We start from the raw sequence: 20,173 nt of genomic DNA, 5'->3' as shown, positions 1-20,173 counted from the left end.
AAGGGGCAGGGCGAACTTGACTGGGGATAGGTATGTGCCTTCAATTTAGAATGCACGGAGCCAGCAGTCCTGTACAGAGTTTAGGTGGGGGTTGGGGGAGAGAAGAAAGAAGGAGAACCACCACCAGGAGTCTTTGGGTGATGACAATACAGAGATCTAAAGCCACGGAAGACTCCAAGCAGGAAGAGGGATAGCCCAGACCCCATGTCCTTTTTTTTTTTTTTTTAAATAAAGATTTTATTTATTTATTTGTCAGAGAGAGGGAGAGAGAATACAAGCAGGGGAAGTGGGAGAGGGAGAAGCAGGCTTCTGAGCAGAGAGCCTGATGTGGCACTCGATCCCAGGATACTGGGATCATGACCTGAGCTGAAGGCAGACACTTAACGACTGAGCTACCCAGATGCCCCAGGTCCTGCAGACAGGACAAGCTGGACATGGGCAGCCAGTACAGAAATGTACCCCCAGGAATAATGGGCACTCCACATTTGGAGGACAGAGACATGTCCGGAGAAGAGGCAGCTCAGTGGGGCGGAGGGTAAAGGAGTGGGAAAATGAAGGAGGGGAAGAGCATTAGCAGGTGTGTAGGGGACCCCCACCTTGCAGGCAGGTGACTGGGGGAGGGAGGTCACAGGAACTCAGCAGGGATTATATATAGCTCTTACGGCCAAGATGGGGAATCTAGGGCAGGAGTTGGAGGCAACGGTGATAAAGATACTTAAGCGAACATTGCCCAGACCATTGGGAAAAGTTGCAGAAGAAAGGCAAACAAGCTTGTCGCCCCGGGGAAAGGCCCCTGAGTTCAGCCAGTCATGAGATGGGAGGTGGCGGGCCGGGTACACTTGCGAGTTTCATCCACACTGATTCTAGGTCAGCTCATTCTGCCAAAACCGGTCCTGGATCCAAGTTTATTGCTCCAGGGCTCTGGCACACCAGGGTCCCTGCTCTTTGAAGGTTAATCAGGAGTAGGGCCAAGAAGGGCAGCTCCCTGGTTTGCAGGAGGGCTGGGGAGTGACAGTTTCAGAGGGCCCACCAGATGCAAAGAGTCTTACCTCATCTCATCCCAACAATAAACTCATGAAGAAGGCGTTATTTATCTTTAAAGTATTGTTTTTTGTTTAGAGCAGGTTTGGGCTCACCACGAAACTGAAGGGCAAGTACAGAGACTCATCATGTATCCCTGGCCCTTTAGGTTTTATTAATGCCCTTCTCACATCAGAGGAAGCTGAGGCCTGGAGCGCTTGCAAAAGCTCTCCCACAAGTGTGCAGAGGCCATATTTGAAATGAGGCTTCTGCCACCTTCCAGGGTCTCATGTGAATGAGAAGGCTTTACAGCAGGGGTCCACACACAGTGGCCCATACGCCGAGTCAAGCCTGCCACCTGTTTTCATACGGCCCACCAACGACAAATAGTTTTTGCATTTTCAGGTGGTTGGGAGGGTGGGGAGACTATTTTGTGGCACTTGAAAAGTATATGAAATTCACATTTGTGCCTATAAATACAATTTTATGGGAACTTGGCCATATCCATTCTTTTATGGATTGTCTCTGTTTATGCTTCAAATTGAGGAGACAGACTCCTCATGGCCCGCAGAGCCTAAAATATTTACTGTTCAGCCCTTTCCACAAAGTTTGCAGACCCTGCTTTATAGAGACATAATCATCACATTACTAAGTATTTCTTTTAATCTTGTTAGATTTATGCTGGCTGGGATGCCATAGACCAGGAAGTTTCCAAAAGATGCTATTTTGGGGATTCTTGGCACTCGTTTAGATGAGAACAACTCTCTTTAAAAGGTTCTATAAAGTTAGGCATCTGGGAATATTTCATTTGAAGAAAAGGTTCCACTGTTAAACAAATAAACACTAAGAAGTTTGAATATCAAGACTTTTCTCCCAGAAAAAGAAAATATATGTGATGAGGATTATCCAGGCAAACTGGAAAATATATACTGGGCATAGTCTATATGCTATTAAAGAACCCTTGGGCAGAGAACTATCCCACTAGACCCAGGTAACTTCCACTATTCAGCCTCATGAATGGGGCATGGGAATAATCACACCAAGCTACTTAATTAAGAGGAAGAAAGGGACAAAGTGACTCCCCCAAGGTCACTTGTTTTGTTAGGGGCAGACACAGCATGGGCCCCTGGGTTTTACACTTTCTACACTGCTGTGATCCTAGGGATTGGCACTCATGGAGACCACTCATGGGGATTTGAGCCTGATAAGTCTTAACGGACACGGGTTTTCTTTGATTTATTTTTCCATTGGTAAATCTTTCTAAACATATCTCTAAAAGATACAGACCTTAAGAAACAGTAACCACAACCATGTTATCACATCCAGAGCAGTTAACAATCATCCCTTGATGTGGTGAAACCCAGTCAGTTTTCAGATTCCTGATTTTGACATGGGGGAGAAGCTCAAGTGGGTCAGGGTTCGGAATGCTCTTTCTGACGCTCAGTAGCCTTGTGACCTTGAGGAAGTTGTGTGACCCTTCTAAGCCTTAGTCTCATCATCGGTGAAATGGCACAAATCTAATAGCGTAAGTGCTGTCGTGAAGATTGGGTATTATTCAATTGGTAAAGTCCTTGTAAAAGGTAGCACAGGGTCAGCTCTTAATCACTGATGCTGACAGTGTGATAATTACGGCATTATCAGACATAAGCAGAGCTCAGTCACCAACCGCAGGGTGCTTGGCACTGGGCTGGTTTTAGCATTGCAAGGCTTGAGTTCTGGGAGCCCACCCAGTCCCAGCAGACCAGGATGATTGGTCACCCCTCGCAGGCCAGCCAGACTAGCGAGGCGTCAGAGGTGCTACTCACCCAAGCTCCTGGAATCGACACAGAATGGATTTCTCAAGCACTTTATTATTTGGGTGATGCAATCGGCAGGACTGCTGGATGGGATCCCAGATTCTCTATAAATAGACTTGCATTGTTCGAGAACCTCAGACCTGGTGCTGATCATCGTGGAATCACGGGCTTTAACTGCTCCCACCACTCAGATGCAGAGTGTCCTCTGAGCACCAGTGTCCGTGCTCATTCCCACCTGGGGAAGGAGTGCAGCCACTCAGTATAATGTAAGCAATTGCAAAAGGCCAGCGCATTTTAGGGAAATGGTATGGAGTTTATGTAGACCAATCCCCTCATTCTAGCAACGGAAAGGCTGAGGGCTAAAGAGGTTAGGTGACTTTTCCCCTGTCTTCCAGCAAACTGGAGACAGCTGAGCTGCCCAGAGGTGTCCTTGACGCTTGCGACTCTCTGCGGAGCCACTCCTGTGTGGAGGCGTGCAAAACATGGTGGAGAGTTGGGCCTGAAGCTCTCTCTTCTCTGGATGGTCTGCTCTGCAAGGTTTACACAACCTGAGAAATGTGTGTGTTCAAAGTGCCGGGCACTGGGGCCTGACCCCATAGAAGGAGAGACCCAGGAGACCTGGGATTGGTGGAGCACGTCCCCACCCCGGAGCGAGCATCTTGGCCACTTCTGGCGGGAGAAGGGAAAAAATCGCCTTCTAAAATGGCAACGGCAGAGTGCGGAGAGTTCATTACCGACTGGAAATAGAATGATGAGACCTGCTGGTCACTGGCCAATTCAGTTCATGTTGGAAGCCAGATCCGAGAATTGAGGAGAAAATTGCCCCCTCTGGGGCCTGCCTTTTTTTCTTTTTATGATTATTAATTTACCAAACATTTATTAAGCATCTGCTTTGTGTCAGGCACTGGTCTGGGTTCAGTGAGCATGGAAGCCACGATGTTACAAACTCATAGAACATAGTCTAGTGGCAAAGACGGACCGGACAAAGAATAGAACTAATGCAAGCTGTACTTAGCTGTATGACGGAAGAAGGAAGGAAGGAGGAAGGAGGGAGTAACAAGCAACCGAGGTGATTTCCAAAGAGGAGATTTTTCTTAGCTGAATCCTAAGGCATGAGAAAGGGTTGAAAGAAAGGAGTTAACAGAATTCTGGATAAGTAAAAAAAAATTTTTTTTAAACTGTCTTACCAAATCCGGTGCATTTTGTACCTAACGATAAATGACTAACACGACTGAAATTTTAGGTAAAATTTTATTGACATGACTGCATGCTGAATAGAGACATCAAGCTGCACGTTGTTTTTAAAGAATGCTGGACTCGTGTTAATTTCAGACAATCTGAGCATCATCTAGAATCCAAGTGAGAAACACTTGGCAGGAACCCACCTTGTTCCCAGAACTAAAATCCCTATCTTCACAAAACAGCGTAAGATACCCTACTGAATGAAATCAGATTTTTTTTTTTTTAAGTGAAAATGAGATGAAAAGGATTGAGAAGGAGCCAAGTGATAGTTAAGTTAATCTTCAGGGGAGGGAAAACATGTCAGAAAATATAAACCAGATCAGGCCAACCCACGTTACAGTTCTGCAGAGAGAATTAAATTCCTATGGAAAAACAAGTCTCTGATTATGAAAGGATTTGGCTGTGTGGAAGAATCTGGAACATCCACCCTATTAAAAATACTTGTAAAACCAGGGGAATCATGTAAGAAATTAGCTGAGAGAAGGGGGAGAATGCGGGCTGCCTGAAATAGAGTTATTATTTCAGACGCCGTATCATATTCGTAAGACTGCAACACAGAAAATTGCTTTAGTACGAAAAGCAAAATTTATGATCAGGTAGTACCGTTTAATTCTAAGTGGCTCTGTTAACCCTTTCTACACAGCTCTGGGTGTCCTAACCATGAGAAGTTAATTAAAAAAAAAAAAGTAAGCCCCATGTATGTAACACGTGGTGCCTTTGTTTTCTGATCCAAATAAGATAAGATAAAGCCAGAATTAATCCAAGCCCAGTTTCCTGGGGACAGAATAAAACAAACAAACAAAAATACACCGTTATGTGTTAAGAGATGTTGAGATTAGCAAGAATCTGTCCCAAACTGGGCAGGTAAAGCAGGAACTATTAAGAAAAGATGTCCTTAGTATAATCAATGTTATAAGCACTCTTAGAAGGAAACGAAAAGTTATAGCCATTCTGGAAGCACACAGGCAGTGGTTGCTTCTAAAGCAATTGTTTCAGCGAACGAGTGTCTGATTCGGGCGTGCTGCAGCAGTGTCTCCCATCTTCTGTTCTGTCAATTGCGTAGCTTTGATAGAAAACACCAGTGGGAGTTAGCTAAGGCACATCCAGATACAACTTTTGTTTTGTTTTCACCGACAGAGCCTTCCAGGAAGGTGCCTTTGTTCCGGCTGCCGCTAATGAGGGTTGGTTGAGGGTGGTTAGGACGGCTAAGCAGTTTGCAAATGGCCACCCATTACTTCCATTGGGGAAGTGGTGCCTCGGGAAACGTTTGCAACAGAATGTTTTGGGCTGTTGCAGCAAAAACCCTCTTCCCTCCTCCATAATGCCAGTTCACCAAGTGCCTAATTTCACAAAGCTCAGCAAAGAAGAGTCAGTTACTGTGTCAGTTACTGAACCAGACTGGATTCAACTGGGTGAGCCAAGGGAGAAGCAAGTTTCCCGTGGTGCACGTGGGCATTAGCAAAGGGAAGTTGGGGATCCTTCTCAGTGGACGTGGGGTTCATTTTCCTTTCCCATTGAGATGCCGTCAGTTCCCAGATGCCATTTCCTTCTTCAGCTGTTTTCCTTTGGACTCACCTTCTGAGCTTGCTTCTGGTTCGATTGAAAGGTCACCCACTCCGGGAGGCCTTCCCTGACTCCTCATTCGAAAACAGTCCCCACCCCACCCCCAACTTCTCCATTGAGCTCTATCCACCATGATGTATTTTCTTCATAGCACTTATCACTCGCTGATATTTTCTTGTTATTGATTGAATTTGTTTGTTTATATACTCTGCCTCCTGTATACCGAATGTGAGTTCCATTAGAACAGGAGCCATCTGGGAGGCTAAGATGGTATCTGGCAGAGTTGGCAGTCAGAATTATTGAAAGGTGGCTGGCTGGATGGGTGGATGGACGGACAGATGGGCATAAAAACTTCCAGTCTGGGTGCCCTTCACTCTTCGCCGTTTTCTCAGGCCAAGTACAGATGTTGACTTCCTATACTCATTTCCGTCCACCACTAGGTAACTTTCCTACCCATCACATGTTTCAACCCATGTACCAACACAGCTACTAAAATTTAAAATTTTAGTATTAAAATTTAACCATTTCTTGTTGGAAATTGGATCTCCTCTCCAATTTCTGGGAGAGGTCTATGCCCTTTTTCCTCTCTTTTCTCATTAATAGCGAACTGAAGAACATATTGAAATATTTAAGTATAGCCACCAAATAAAACCACCCGGCAAAGGAAGGCAAACATAGCAAAGGGGACTCGGACTTTTGTTTTAGAGGTCCAAATTCTGGGTGTCTGTGTGAGGTCAGTGTGTTTTTGGAACTGAGGCCCATGAGATGAGCGAGAAGGCCAGATGGTGGCTTTCGTATGATTTGTGCCATGACTCTTGCAAGTGATGCGAAATTCAGACGGGTAAGTGGTTCCTCCTTAAAGATCAGGCTACTCTTTAGATTTGGACAGTTCAGAGCAGTCGTTCACGAATTGGTACCCAGTGTTTACATAGGGGTGCCCCTTGCTTCCCGGCAAACTGAGAGGGTAGAGGGAGAGAAGCACAGGAAGGTGCTGTTGGCTAGAGCAGGGCTGATGGGGTCGTGGGGGTTTTCCAGTGGGATGCGGAGGTTAGTCAAAATGGCACCATAGGGACAGACTGTGGGGAAGGTGGAGAGGAAGAAGAATCTGGCACATCTTGACAAGACAGAAAATTTGTAACTGGGAAATCCAGTCTACCGTTTTTTGTTCATTTTAAAAAAAGGTAGGATTGGGGCGCCTGGGTGGCTCAGTGGGTTAAAGCCTCTGCCTTCGGCTCAGGTCATGATCCCAGGGTCCTGGAATCGAGCCCCGCATCGGGCTCTCTGCTCAGTGGGGAGCCTGCTTCCTCCTCTCTCTCTGCCTGCCTCTCTGTCTACTTGTGATCTCTGTCAAATGAATAAATAAAGTCTTTAAAAAAAAAAAAAAGATTGTTGGATGGACAAGTGTAATTTGCTTCAGATGTCTGTTCAGCCTCCCCAAGTCAGTTTTTACATACAGCCTTCCCTCACTCACAGCCACCCTATGGGACCCCGAACCGCAGTGCCACCCCATGCCCCCGTGCCCTTGCCCTGCTCCCCCTACAGTGTTTTCTCCAAGCAGAGCAGAAGGAGTCCTGGGCCATCCTTGATGACCCATTTCAAACAAGGATTTGGGCAAATCCTTTGCTGGACCTTCTTGGACATGGCTTCATATGGCTCCCTGTGGCCTTCACACCCCCATAAACCTTCCCCCTGTGCTGACATAGTGTGCTTAAAAATCGCTCTTTCCCTCCAGCCCTTAAAGAGCAGGGGCTCTACTTCTTCAGCCCTACCCACTTAGCCCCTTGCCCCTGGCACTGCAAGGCACCGAGTCACCCATTTGTTCAGTCAGTAGGTAGTTTTGGAGCACCTGCCATGTGCCAGGACGATTCTGAGTTCCGGGGTTTCAGCAATAAACAGAACATTTGTTGGAGGCCCTCCCGGGTTTCGTTGGTTGTTGAGGACAGACAGCAAGCAAGTAGTCCCCACTCTCCCCACCCCCGAACATATGCACACAGGTGACTGCCAGTTGTGAGACTGCTGAGAGGACATGAGCAGAGTTTGGGGCTTAGGGCTACCTGGGCAGAATGGTTCAGGAAGGCCTCTTGGTGGAGGTGATGGGGTTCATTCCAGACTGAATGGAGGGCTGTTTGTTGAGAGTCTAGAATTCACTTCCATTCACCAGCCTGGTATGGGTATGAGTAAGGACCCTGTCCTTCAGTGCTTTGGCATTTGAATTTTGGAGCTTTGCTCACTGCAAACCAGAGAACTCTGCCAGCAGCCTCCACAGTGGGGGAACATGTCATCCTGGTTTGTCCAGAACTTGCCCAGTTATAATGGGATGACCCTGGGTTCCAGGAAACCCCTCAGTCCCAAGCAAACCAGGGTAGTCGGTGACACTGCGTAAGAGTGACCAGACATCCCTCAGTTGCCGCACAGGACATGGGAGCACTAGACGGTGGGGAGGCATGCAGATAGCTCAGATGGGCAGAATTTCAGAAGCAGCGAAGGGAGAATGCAGTAGAGCATCGAGTTACAAGATCAGAAGCTACAAGCCAGCATGGCCTTGACTGAACTTTTCAGTTTTCAGTGAGACAACACGCACGGACACATGGCCAGAGTGGCAAACCACAACAGGGTTTTGTGACCCAGGGAGTGCCTGTGAGAAGCCAGGCCGAGAAAGGTACCCAGATCTCCTGGGCCTGTGGCCAGCATGGTCAGGGCAACAGGATGTGACAAGATGAGATTGCATCTGCACTGGGTTCCCTCGGAGCCCTCACTTCCCCTGGTGACCACCTGCCTCACAGGGGCTCAGAGCAATCATGGCCAGGTCCACAGAAGAGCCTGAGGAACCAGGGGTAGGGTGGGAAGGTGGGGTCAAGCTCAGATCCAGCCTCCCCTGTGAGAAAGAGATCCGGCCTGCCCGGAGTGGCCAGGTTAAGTAAAAATAAAAAACACTCAGTTAAATTTTAATTTCAGATAAATTGCTGATGTGTGTGTGTGTGTGTGTGTGTGTGTGTGTGTGTGTGTGTGTAAGTATATCCCCTATTGTATGGGGCATACTTACATAAAAATATTTATTGCTTATCTGAAATTCAAATTAAATTCAGTGACTTGTATTTTAATCTGCAACCCCACTGCCCATTTCCAGAGCAGCATTCTGCCTAGCACTGGTCCTGTTACCACCGCCCCCCCCCACCCCCAAGGCATGAGGCCCCAGATGCAGGAATAGAGTTTGGCAACAACAACACTAAGTGTTACATTTTAGCTCAAATTCACAGAGTAGCCCAAATTTCATTTTCTCCAATACCTGGTCACAGACTTTTAAAAGAAATAAACTGAGCATTCAAAATAAGCCAAAAAGAGTGGATTATGGTGCCCTGGCTCTATCAGATACAGTGGAAACCTAAAAGTTAAGAAGAGAGGGTACCTTTCTCCAGGAGCCTGGAAAGAAGCATGAAGGCTCCACCGTGACCTCTCTTCCAGCCAGGGGCAGCTCCCACTCTGGGAGAGATTGGTTTGCAGCTACAAAGCTGCCTTCAGGGCTAGTGGAGGCTAGATTTTGTCTAAGGGGACCAGAGGCAAGAGTTGCCTGTCACAGGGGACTCCTGGCAGGAAGAACCTCGGACTGGCTCAGGCTCAGGATCCTTTAGTGAGGACTGCGGGGCACATTCCAGAAGCCACCAGCTGTGCACAGAGGCAGGAGCAGAACGTGAAGGGAGGGTCGTCCAAAGTGGGAAAGGGTGATAGAAACCAGAGCAGGGGGAATCAAGCAAAGAAGACTCATTGTCACGAGTCACCAGTGTGGGGTGCGAAGACCGCGGCCTGTGGGGCCATCTCACCCGACCAGTGGTTCTTAACTGCAGGGGGTCGGGGGGCGGGCAGAGAGAGTGCCCCTTAAGGGACATTTGGCAACATCTGCAAACACTCCGGGGTTGTCACAATAGGGTAAGTTGTCGCTGCTGGCATCTAGTCACCCAGGCCCCCGGATACTGCTCAGCACCCTAGAATACTCAGGACAGTTCCATACACGGAAGAATTGTCCAACCCAAGGCCTCTAGTGCTGAGCTTGAGGAACCCCAGGATAGACTGAATGGCGTAAGGACAACACCATTCCTTCTCACGAGTGGCCTCTGAGTCCTTGGAGTGTCCAGGTCCTCCCCGCCGCCCCCCGAAAGCCCAGGAGACGTGCAAAGGAGAACCACCCCTAAGCTGGAAGAACTGTGAGACGTGAGAGTTACGGGGGCGGGTATCCTCCAACCAGTCATGCCCAGTGGTTCCTTTGCCAAAGTGTGTGCTTATTAACCAATTACAGCAGAGATTTACAGAGTGGAATTACATTTTCATTTAAGAAGGACCAACACCATTCCCTCCCAAGCCACTAGCAAATTCTGTGGGGCTTTAATGTGACCAAAGACAGAGTCAGCCTAATAGAGCCTGGGTGTTAATGGGCGCTTGGGATTTATACTTTAATTGTCTGCACGGCTCCCTGTCTCACGGAGGTATTTGTCTTGGTACGTGGACACCAACAGCGTGCTATAACATTACACACAGGATTATGAGGGTTTTTTTAATTATTATTTCATCTGTAATTATAGGCAAGATCAGTTTATTATTTAGAAATCCTTGAAAACATTTTAATTGAAATGGTCAGTGGCCTTTTACTGACCCGGTCTTAAAATACACCCTGGCAACCGAAGTGTGTTCAGCTCCCGGCTTAATAAGGAGAGTCTCCGTTCTAAACCAAATCATAAGCATTATTTAAAATTTTGGATTTGAGGTGTTTTTTTTTTTTTTTTAGATTTATGGCACAGTTGAAATGAGGTCAAGTAGAAGCACTAAAGAATTTAATTAGAAATGTCCTCGCATGCTCCCTGTCGCTGTAAACCTCGCATAGGTTGTCCCTGGAGGGCTTGGAGTCATTGGAGATGGCATTTTTTTTTTTTTTTTTAACTCCTAATAAGAAGGAGCTACAGTCTGCTGCCATGGGTTCAGTAGGGAGAAGAGGAGAGGTGCCTAGAGACACCAGGCATGGTCGGCTCGGAAAAAGACTAGAGCCCCTCGTGTGGCCTCAGGGCCAGGCCTCAGCAAGAGCATTCATTAATTTATTGCACACATTTCCCGAGCATTTTCTGTGTCTCAGCGCCGCGCCAGGGGCTGGGAGCCCCGGGCTGAGTTGCGGTGGATGTTCTCACGAGGAGCTCATGAGTGAATGCAGCAAGCAGAAGGACTGGTCCAATGACACAGAACAGCACCTTTGCTTCATCCTAGAGAATGTGCAGGGATCGATGGGCCCCAAATCCTGGAAGGCTGGACTTGCCTGGGGAATCTGTCAACTGGCAGTCTTTGCCCAGGATGTGGGTCTTGAAGCATGCACAGCTGGGTGGACCTGGAGGTGGGGCGGTGGGGAGGGAGAGGCGACCCCAGGTAGAGGAGTCACCCGCGCTGACACACAGACATTGGCTGGGTCACTGTACCAGAACCATGCGATGTCCTGGCATTGCTCTGACCAAGAGGGCCAACTGGGCCTGTGCGTTATGGCAGGGAGAGATGCCAGGAAGTGAGTGATCCCATTTGAAAGTCAGATGCTTGATTCAAAGATCTTCTTCTACTTGTTGAAGCCCTCTCTGGGACCCCACCAGCCAAGGGTCCGGCTAGGATGGGCTGCAGAAGTGTCGGTTTTGGGACCCGGCTGGGCTTCCAGTTGTGTTCTAGGGCAGTAGTGCTGGCATTTCTGAGGAGGGCATCTGGGGAGAGGGCCAGGAAGGACACCTGGGTTCTGGGGAGGCTTGACTGACAGTAGGGAATGGGAGAGGGCGCCTCTTGCGCTTGACTTTGCAGCCGAACCGCACTGTCAGCAGAGTTCATACGGTGGCCACCGTCACGACCGTGCTTACGCTAGCACCACTTACTGAGTACCTGGGGTCCTCCGTGTTTTACTCTATTATTATTTAACCCTTATAACAGCCTGTATGGTCAGGTATTTCTAGAGGCTGACCTTCCCTCCGCAGTACTGCAGTGAGGAATTACCAGCCATCACCAACTAAATTCATTCCTTGTAACATACCCTAGAGAGTCACCCATGTGGGAAGCAGCTTGATGCAAATCAAGGCTCCCAGAGCAGCTGCCCCAGTGGCTTTCAGTCGGAGGCTCACATTTGGCAAAAAATCTGTTTTCTTTTTATACTGTATGGGGCTTCTCTCCTGGGCTTACATTCCCATGGGCCAAGCATCCTCCAGAGTAAGTGAGATAGAAGTGAATTGACTGCCAGTTGCTTTCAGGATTCCCCCAGGGCATCCCAAAGTAAATTTTGCTTATGCCACATGTATCAGTCAGCTTTTGCTGCATAACAAACCACCCCCAAAATGCAGGGCCTTAAAGCAGCAATCATTATAATCGCTCACCTGTCTGTCTGTAGGCTTGGGGTCAGCTGATTCAGGCTGGGTTTGGCTCCAGGCTACGGCCTGGGTTCCTGTCTACTTTGTGTGGCTCTCATTTTCCTCAGACTAGTGCTCCCCAGGGAGCACTTCCCTCGTGGTGAATGACCTAAGTATAAAAAGGCACATCTAGCAATGCAAGAGCGTTTCAGTTCCCTGCTCGTCTGTCTGCTCTTATCCCATTGCAAAGCAAGTCACATGGCCAAGTTCTTAATGAGACTTAGGTGGCTGCATTGCCTCTTACCCATCTCTGGCAGGACTGGCATAGGCACTGGGTGGGGTCTTTATCTGGGGGGTAGTATGAGCTAGCCCTTCGCTAGGCAATTGAAGGCAGGGGCTGTCCCTGCCTGCTTTATGCTGGGACAAAGACACTGACTTTTGTCAGTTGGTATTTTCAAGCTTGAGAAACACAACTGTGGCTCTTCCTTTGAAAGAATCCTGAAGCAGACTTTAGCAAAATAAGTTGCTTTGCTAGATGAATATAACTCTTATTGCATTTGAAAAATAAATGTGCACTAAAAGTAATTAACGCATGTTGGTTCATGAATAATACACTATTTTACAACTATTTGCCGAGCATAATGAGACAAGCTACTAAATTGACAATGAATGCTCTATTATGTGATTGCCAACTGTTTTATAAGATATTGAACATACTCATTTCTCCTGCCATCATGTGTATTGTCAAGCTATTGCTTTTTAATAAATTAATTTTCCAGACATCCCTGGGGGTCTTTGTTTGAAATCTGGCTGAGGGCAAAAAGAAAGTTAATTGTGTGGTCTGTGCTGAACTCCCCTTGTCTGGCAGCTCACAGACAACTGTCACAGTGGGCAGCCCCGGAGTAAACACTGCGTGGGGCGCTTGAGTGTGGGAGATGCCACCACAGCCAGGAGCGGTGTGGGAAGACCCAGCAGTGCCTTGAAAATGAAGAGGCTGCTTCCCCCAGAGGTCTTGGGAGGCTAGGAAGGTGTCTGATCCATTTCTTGAAATATCTAATGAAAGCAAAAATGAGCATTCAATCCTATTCTATTCTATGAGCCTTTTTCTTGAACCTGCTTGTCTACTATTTTTCGAATGTCAGTGTCACTTTTGATGGGGGGTTTTCCTGGCTTCCCATCTCCTCCCAGTAAGGCAGAGCTGGGTCCTTGTCACTGGATCCCACAGTGCCTCTGCTCACTTCATCAGAGCATTTGTCATGACGCCTTCCTCACTCACACTGCCCCGGGTGCAGGACTCTGGAGGAAGTAGCTGCCCCGATCCCCATAAACTGAACCCCTTGGGCGATTACAGAGCCCCGTGTCCTGTTGCCCCCTGCAGTTGTGCGAGTCTACAAATGGCCAGTTTATGGATCTGTTTCCGGTTCCTGGTCTGAGTTCTGGGGTTAACCCATACGGGAGTCCTGCACCTGTGTTTCAGGTATTAGATGGGCCTGATGTTAGGTGCTTCACAGTTGTTTGTTCAGTGACTAAATGACCCATCCCATAGGTGTGTTTTCCTGTTGTTTAGGCAAAGATCCTTCTTTGTTGCATCAAAAACCTGGGTGGGTAGTTGCTCATTAAGCATGGCCTGTCTTTATGGTAACACTTTTCCAGCTATTATGAACTGGCATGTTCTTTCCGGGACTTCTGCCCTGTCTGATCCTATCAAATGCAGGGGCACTTTCGAAGGAAATTTTAGTTGCTTTCAGGAAATAAATTTGTTTCATAGAACAAATAACTTCAGATGCGTATTTACTTGGGCATTTTGATTTTTAATTATCTGTTCTCTAGCCAAACTTCACCCAAAGCTTATGTGCCACGGGGGCAAGGTGGGAAGGGCATAAACCCCAAGCTCCCTGTCTCATAGTGGGTGAAGCCTGTTTCTAGAACCGTCTCTGTGAACTTCTCCATGATCTGGACTGGGATGTTGGACTGTCTGGGGGCTCTAACTTCTTTTCTTTAAACACTAAGGGAATTGTCAAGTTGATAGGGAACACCCAAATTCTGGAATATTATACCGGCGTTACCAAAAGTGTCATTAAGCACACAGAAATGTTCTTGTAGAAAGTTTGCAAAGTATGTAAGTGTCTCAAGTTAAGTGGGAGGGAAGGAAGGAAATGTGCTTTTATTCATATCTCTCCGCGCTCATCGTGCTTTTATTCATATCTCTCCGTGCTCATCGTGCTTTTATTCATATCTCTCCGCACTCATCTCTTGCAGGCACAGCCATGTTAATAGACCACAGTGTATTTTCTTTGTGTTTTTCATGTGTATACCGTCTCCATAGCTATATTCACATTTCTATAATATTTGCTTTCCTGTTTTCTTCTCTCTGCAGTGTGTGTCCTCCCTTTACCAATGGGTTGGAGTGAACCGATAGAAAGATAGGCGGGCTGATGCCTGATAACTAGACAGCCAATGACATGTAGGTACAAGTCACACTTGAATCAAATGGGCAAACAAGCATTTTCCCTTAGTGCTTGGTGCTGAGACCGCGGTCTTCCGCCCCAGAACGTAGGTCATTTTATTTCCACTTCTTCCGATTTTCAGGACCTAGACTGCACTCCCATAGGACTTCCTTTAGGTACGTATCTGATTTTAGGCTAAAAGATAAAATGCAGCAAGAACTCGTGTCCAGTTTTACCCCCAAAACCAGGTCAGCATACCAATATGGCAGCATCTCCCTCCCCTGTCCTTGCCTGGGTCATTAACAGTTGCCCCCAAAAGCACTGGGCTTTGGAGACATCAGTACCCCGTCCCAGAAGAGCACACTGGCAAAGAGCCAGCCTGGGGGCCTCTCCAGCTGAGCCGCCTCCTCTCTGGACGGCGTATCCAGGTGGGAACAGTGGCTTGGCTGTTCTGTCGGGTCTGCCTCTAAGCTCTTTTTCCCCATTTCCAGAGGCCAAGCTAATGTGACTACACAGAAAAACATGAAATTTCTTATTTCCATTGCTTTTGGGGTGATTTTAAAAATAAACATCTGAACCAGACCTGCCTGACAAACTTCAGTCAGCATTCGACAAAGGGGGATCGTAAATTTGGGGCGAAGATACGGACAGAATGAAGCCCTACCCCCACTGAACGAAAGAAGACACTCTTGAGGAGAGGTGGGGGCAATCCAATGTGTGCTTGACTTGCCCCCAAATAAAAGGGTGGCCGAGGATCTCGGGGGCCCCTTTTGCTGTTACATAAGTGCAATTTATTCAAACAAAGGGGGGGGCTGTCATCTTAGAATGTCCCATTCCGAAGGGACGCTGCGTGATGGGAAACGGACACCCGCCGCACGCCCGGGCGCCAGCGATTTCCCCGCCTCATTCATTTCTTCCGTCTCTAAAAGCAGCTGTGTGGAGTGGGCATGTTCAGGGCAGCCTCTTTGTAAACCAGAGAGGCACTACTTCTTGCTGATGGTTGATCAGCGGTGGTCCTGGGATGTGTCCTGTGCTCATTTCATTGTAATGCAGGGATTCTCTGGGCTGTAGCATTCTTCAAAGTCCATGGGCCTGTTTTCACAGGTGATAACACTAAGACTTGCCCCATTTGCTCAAGGCCACCAGTAAGGCCAAGGCAGGGTCAAGGCCAGGCTTCCTGTGCCTGACGTCGAGTCCAGGCTCAGACATACGTGAAGCGCAGTGTTTCCCCCTCAGTCATGTCTGTGAGTCTGTCTCCTGCACGTCCTTTCTGCCACGTCCAGTGGTGCCCACATCAACAGCCCCTTAGCAGGCCACGGGACAGACGTCATGGTCAAATTAGGGTGCTAGAAAGAGCTTCCTCTGACATTACCTCCTCCTGTGCCCATTCCTCAGAACGTTTCTGTGCGATTCAGTTCTAGAAAGTTAACTGCTTAAGAACCAGGGATGTTTTCTCAAGGCAAGAACTTTTCTGCAGATTCGCTCAGCAAGCATGTGACTGGATGCTAACATTCTCGCTGGGTGACTGATGTTTACCTCTCCAGAATGGAGGGTTTGGTGTAGTGCTAAATTTTATTATAATTCTTTCCCATAAGCAACTATCCTGCAAATTGATAAGAGCTCCTTATAATTAGATGGCGGTGCTGTGTGGTTATCACTGCATGTGGAAGGGCTCAAAAGATGGAGTTAAATTAATACGCAGGCGGCGGCCAGCTTCGGAGTCACGGAGCTCAGCTCGTTCTGAGAACAGGGGAATCTAGGACCACTCTCCCCACGAGGTTAGGACCAAAGCCAGCACTTCGCACTTGGAAATGGAGAGGAGTTCCATCAGAGATATCTCCATCAGGTGCCTCGTGCAGCACCAAGTTCCTGCCCCGCGCCACTTCTCTGCATGGCGCACGGGAGACCCCAGGGCTCGAACAGCTCACCGATGTCCTCGCTCCCCTGTCCCTGCATGGATGAGGAACCACATGGCCTCTAGGCAGTGCCCCTCACTGCCTGAGCACCGGGCCCTGGCTTCAGGTTGTTCGTAATTTTCTGACACTTCTATGGCTCTTGTGCTCTCCTCTGGGGCTGGCCATTCTCTCTGAGTCCGGAGTGAGCTCCACGGACAATGAAAACGGGGCTCTAACTGCAGGTGTAGGGTTGGGGCAGGTGTTCAGTAGAGATGTCCTGCAAGACGCCCATCTTCTAGATGAACCTTGGGTACCCACAAGCCCCTCCCCTAACAGTTGTTACTGTCACTGCTGTGTCCATGGCTCCTCCAAGCCCTGTTCCCAAAAGAGCAGGAGAGTTATTCCGGCCAGTGAGGGGCATGGGATTTAAAGTTCAAGTCACAAAAATTAAAAAAAAAAATTTTTTTTTTTTTTTTTTTTACCTGCTTCTATGAACCAGGTGCTGAACAAGCCCTTCATCTTCGTAAGTCCCCGGGCCTGGGGGCTCCAAGGAGGCAGATGACGCCCCAGGGTCATTCAGCTGGGAGGGTGAGGAGTGAGACCGGGCTCATCTCGCTGGGCTTGCTCTACTACTTAGATGCTTTCCTCAAGGACATCTCTGTCCTCCCGATCCTCGGTGGTCTGCTCTGGTGTTACTCACCTTGTGCCAGCTCAGACCCAGCGCGACGTTGCTGGAAGGAGAAAATGGGGTGCACATGGAACAGCGGCGAGGGTCGCCACGCTCACCGGAGTCGGTCAGTGGTCCTCCGGCTCCAGTTCCCACCCAAGTGGACCCCGGTGGGAGGCCTGGGAGGGACTGCAGGCTGCGCCCGTCCTCCGCCCGCCGCACCCCCACCAGGGCCCCCGAGCAGCTGGCTTTGGCTTCGTAGTTCAGCCCCGGGAGAACCTGACGAGAAGGGTTTGAAGTTGGAGCCAAGGGTCAGAAAAGTGTGAGCAACCCGAAGCTGGGGTTTGCAGATATTTTCATGTCCAGATGCTTCTTTCAAGGGTTATTTTTTAAAAGATTTTATTTATTTATTTGACAGACAGAGATCACAAGTAGGCAGAGAGGCAGGCAGAGAGAGAGGAGGAAGCAGGCTCCCCGCTGAGCAGAGAGCCCGATGCAGGGCTCGATCCCAGGACCCTGAGATCATGACCTGAGCTGACTTTGCAGAGGCTTTAACCCACTGAGCCACCCAGGTGCCCCCCATGGGTTTTTCGATGCTGGTATTTATTTAGCATAACATAGCCTATGTGACTTTACTTTTCTAACAGCATTTAAAAAACAAAAGTTACATTAGCAGAGATCAACTGGATAGACAGAATCGATACTTTGGCTCCTCACTGAGTTCAGGCTCTAGCAAGCAATAATAAAATGAAAAGTGAAAAGGGGCTTGGCGAATGGCTCCTACCGGTTGGGTTCTGCGCGAGCCGGCTACGGAGGCTCAAGGTTAGCAGGAGTGCACTGAGCTGGGGGGGGTGAGGAGTGGAACAGTTGGAGCTTGTGTTTCAGCCTTGGCCGAACATCCAGCTCTGGCAGAGAGAAGGCTCGTGGGGGGCACTCACCTGGCCAAAGCCACAGGGAGGGGGGGTGTCTGTGCACACACACCAATGAGAGGCATAAATCAGCCAGCGCCACTTATTTTAAACTGTGAAGTGACCAAAAATAATCTACCTGCTTTTATTTTTCCTGTGTACTTCGTGCCACGCAGCCCTAAATTCCCCACCCTGTTCTTGTGAAACTAGAAAGAGGTTCTGTTTGTGTCACTATGTCAGCCTCAGAGAACCTTCTGGAGCATCAGTTACTGGGCTCGATCAGCCCACAGCTGCACTCCAATGTATAGGGAAGCCACTGGGCAGGTCCGTAATCACTGGCATGTTTCGTCTGTCTTTGGAGAACTTCTACTTTTTTAAATGTGGTAGGACATACTTTCACTGTAGAAAATGTGGGAAATGCAGATAAGCATAGAGACAAAAAGTCACCTACGTTTCCTCTAGCCAGAGATAACTATTATTAAAACCGTTCAGTCCCTTCTCGTCATACATAATTTATATGTGCCACAGTACAAATTTACATTTGTTTAACAAAAATGGGATCATACCCTATAAACTCCTTTATAACTGGCATTTTTCACCTAATCTGTTAAAACATCATTTCAGCCAATTACATTTCTTCCACGACATCATTTTGTGGTAATCCAGAACTGCCTCCAACTCTGGGACATTTCAACTCAGTTTTTTAGCATCATTATTATTAATTAGTATTATTGCTTTAAGAGAAACATTTCTCCACCTGTGTTCTGGAGAACACTATTATTTGTATTAGTATCTTAAAAAACAGAGTCCTGTGTTCAAGGGGTTTGGGGTTGAACGTCGTTAAATTGTTTTTAAAATAGGACCTTTCAGATCCATTAGTATGTTAGAGTGGTTTTTGAATTCCAAAGCTCTCGTTACCTCTGCTCATACACGCACGCACGCACACACACACACACACACTGCTATCACCCGTTCAGGCTAGAAGAACTGTCCTATTTTAGGATTAACATTTAGAACTTGAATTTCTGGGTCAGACGGACTGGTTTGTATTCCTAATAATGCTCACTATAATTTCATTTTAAATAGTATTTATTATTACCAATAGTACCTGTTTTTTACACTGAGATTTGACATATCAGGATATAGACATATAAGTCTATATAAACCTAAGTGTGAGTGTTGCTGTTTTTCTGTGTCTTTTATTTCTATGTTTTGTGAGTGCTGAAGCTCTGAAGTCTGGGAGAATTTTCTGAGCTATATGCAGGCTTCCAGAAGGTTCAGAATCTTGTTTAGGAAAAAGGGTGATCTGACTGAAAATTTTCCTAAATCATCTAGAAGTATCTGGTCAGTCTCTCTCCCTGAGATGGGTTTGGATGCAGCTGCTTGAAGGAGGGAAAAGCCAAGTGCTTGATCATAAAGTCCTTCAAATCTAGGCCACACCAGGTAAAATTCCCCCAAGACCATGTCTAAGGGTGAACCCTGTCTCAGAGAACCACGCTGGAAACTGGGAACATTTCGCCAACGTCGCCAAGAAAGTCTGCAAACTTTCTCCGTAGGTTCTTAAGCAGAACAGTTAGCGCTGTGACACTAGCGGGAGCCGGCAAACCCGGCAGCCCGCAGACGCAGCTGGGTTCTTTCACATTCAGCCTTTTCTGTTTCGCTGATGCAAAGCTCCTGCCCTCTCCTGTGAGAGTCCCGTACCCCGGGACTTGACTGGGCAGCCCTGAGTGAGACGCGCACTGCCAGGCGCCAGGCGGGCAGAGCATCTGGGGAAAATGAACCGGTCAGAGCAAGTGCACGTGGGTGAGAGCGCGCCGGCTCTTGCCGAGGAAGCGTCTTGGCAGAGGTTCAAACCGGCCACATGCACAGCCCAGAAAAGGTTGCCTGCCAGTGGCCTTAAAAATTTCCATACTAGTTTGAACCTGCATTCTCTTTGGGATCCACGTTATGGACATAACCAAACAACACACCCCCTGAAATGTTATGCCAATATATGTATTTTATTTACATGAACGAATATGGCCGTGGAGGAAGCTTAACTCTGATAACAACAAGCAGATGCAACTATGGGGTATCTGTCCACTGAATGCAGGATCATAAATCTGGATAAAAGATTTTTCAAGAATTTGTTTAGTTTGAAACATATAAAACTGTACAGAGTATAATCACAACTCTAATGCTAAAACTGAAGAGATCGAAATACATTGTAAAGCACGTTTTTAAAAAGAGTAGGAGAAAAATATATCAGACTATTGGGCTGATTTTGAGTGGAGGGATTTGGG

At 47.7% G+C, this 20,173-nt stretch overlaps 1 protein-coding gene across 2 annotated transcripts in view; it reads right to left on the bottom strand.

Moving 5' to 3' along the window:
• WWOX (WW domain containing oxidoreductase) overlaps positions 1-20,173 on the bottom strand; it is a 955,527-nt gene that overhangs the window by 1,689 nt on the left and 933,665 nt on the right. The window contains exon 10 of one of the 2 annotated variants that reach the window (XM_059382581.1): positions 3,898-3,921. The exons of the other annotated variant lie outside the window; for it this stretch is intronic. The gene's annotated coding sequence lies outside the window, so the exon portion shown is untranslated. Of the gene's footprint in view, positions 1-3,897; positions 3,922-20,173 lie in introns of those variants that run through there. 2 annotated transcript variants of the gene reach the window in all.

The sequence above is a fragment of the Mustela nigripes genome, chromosome 17 (assembly GCF_022355385.1).
Source record: "Mustela nigripes isolate SB6536 chromosome 17, MUSNIG.SB6536, whole genome shotgun sequence".
In the NCBI taxonomy this organism is placed as follows: domain Eukaryota; kingdom Metazoa; phylum Chordata; class Mammalia; order Carnivora; family Mustelidae; genus Mustela; species Mustela nigripes.
This window is presented reverse-complemented; position numbering and strand designations above follow the sequence as displayed.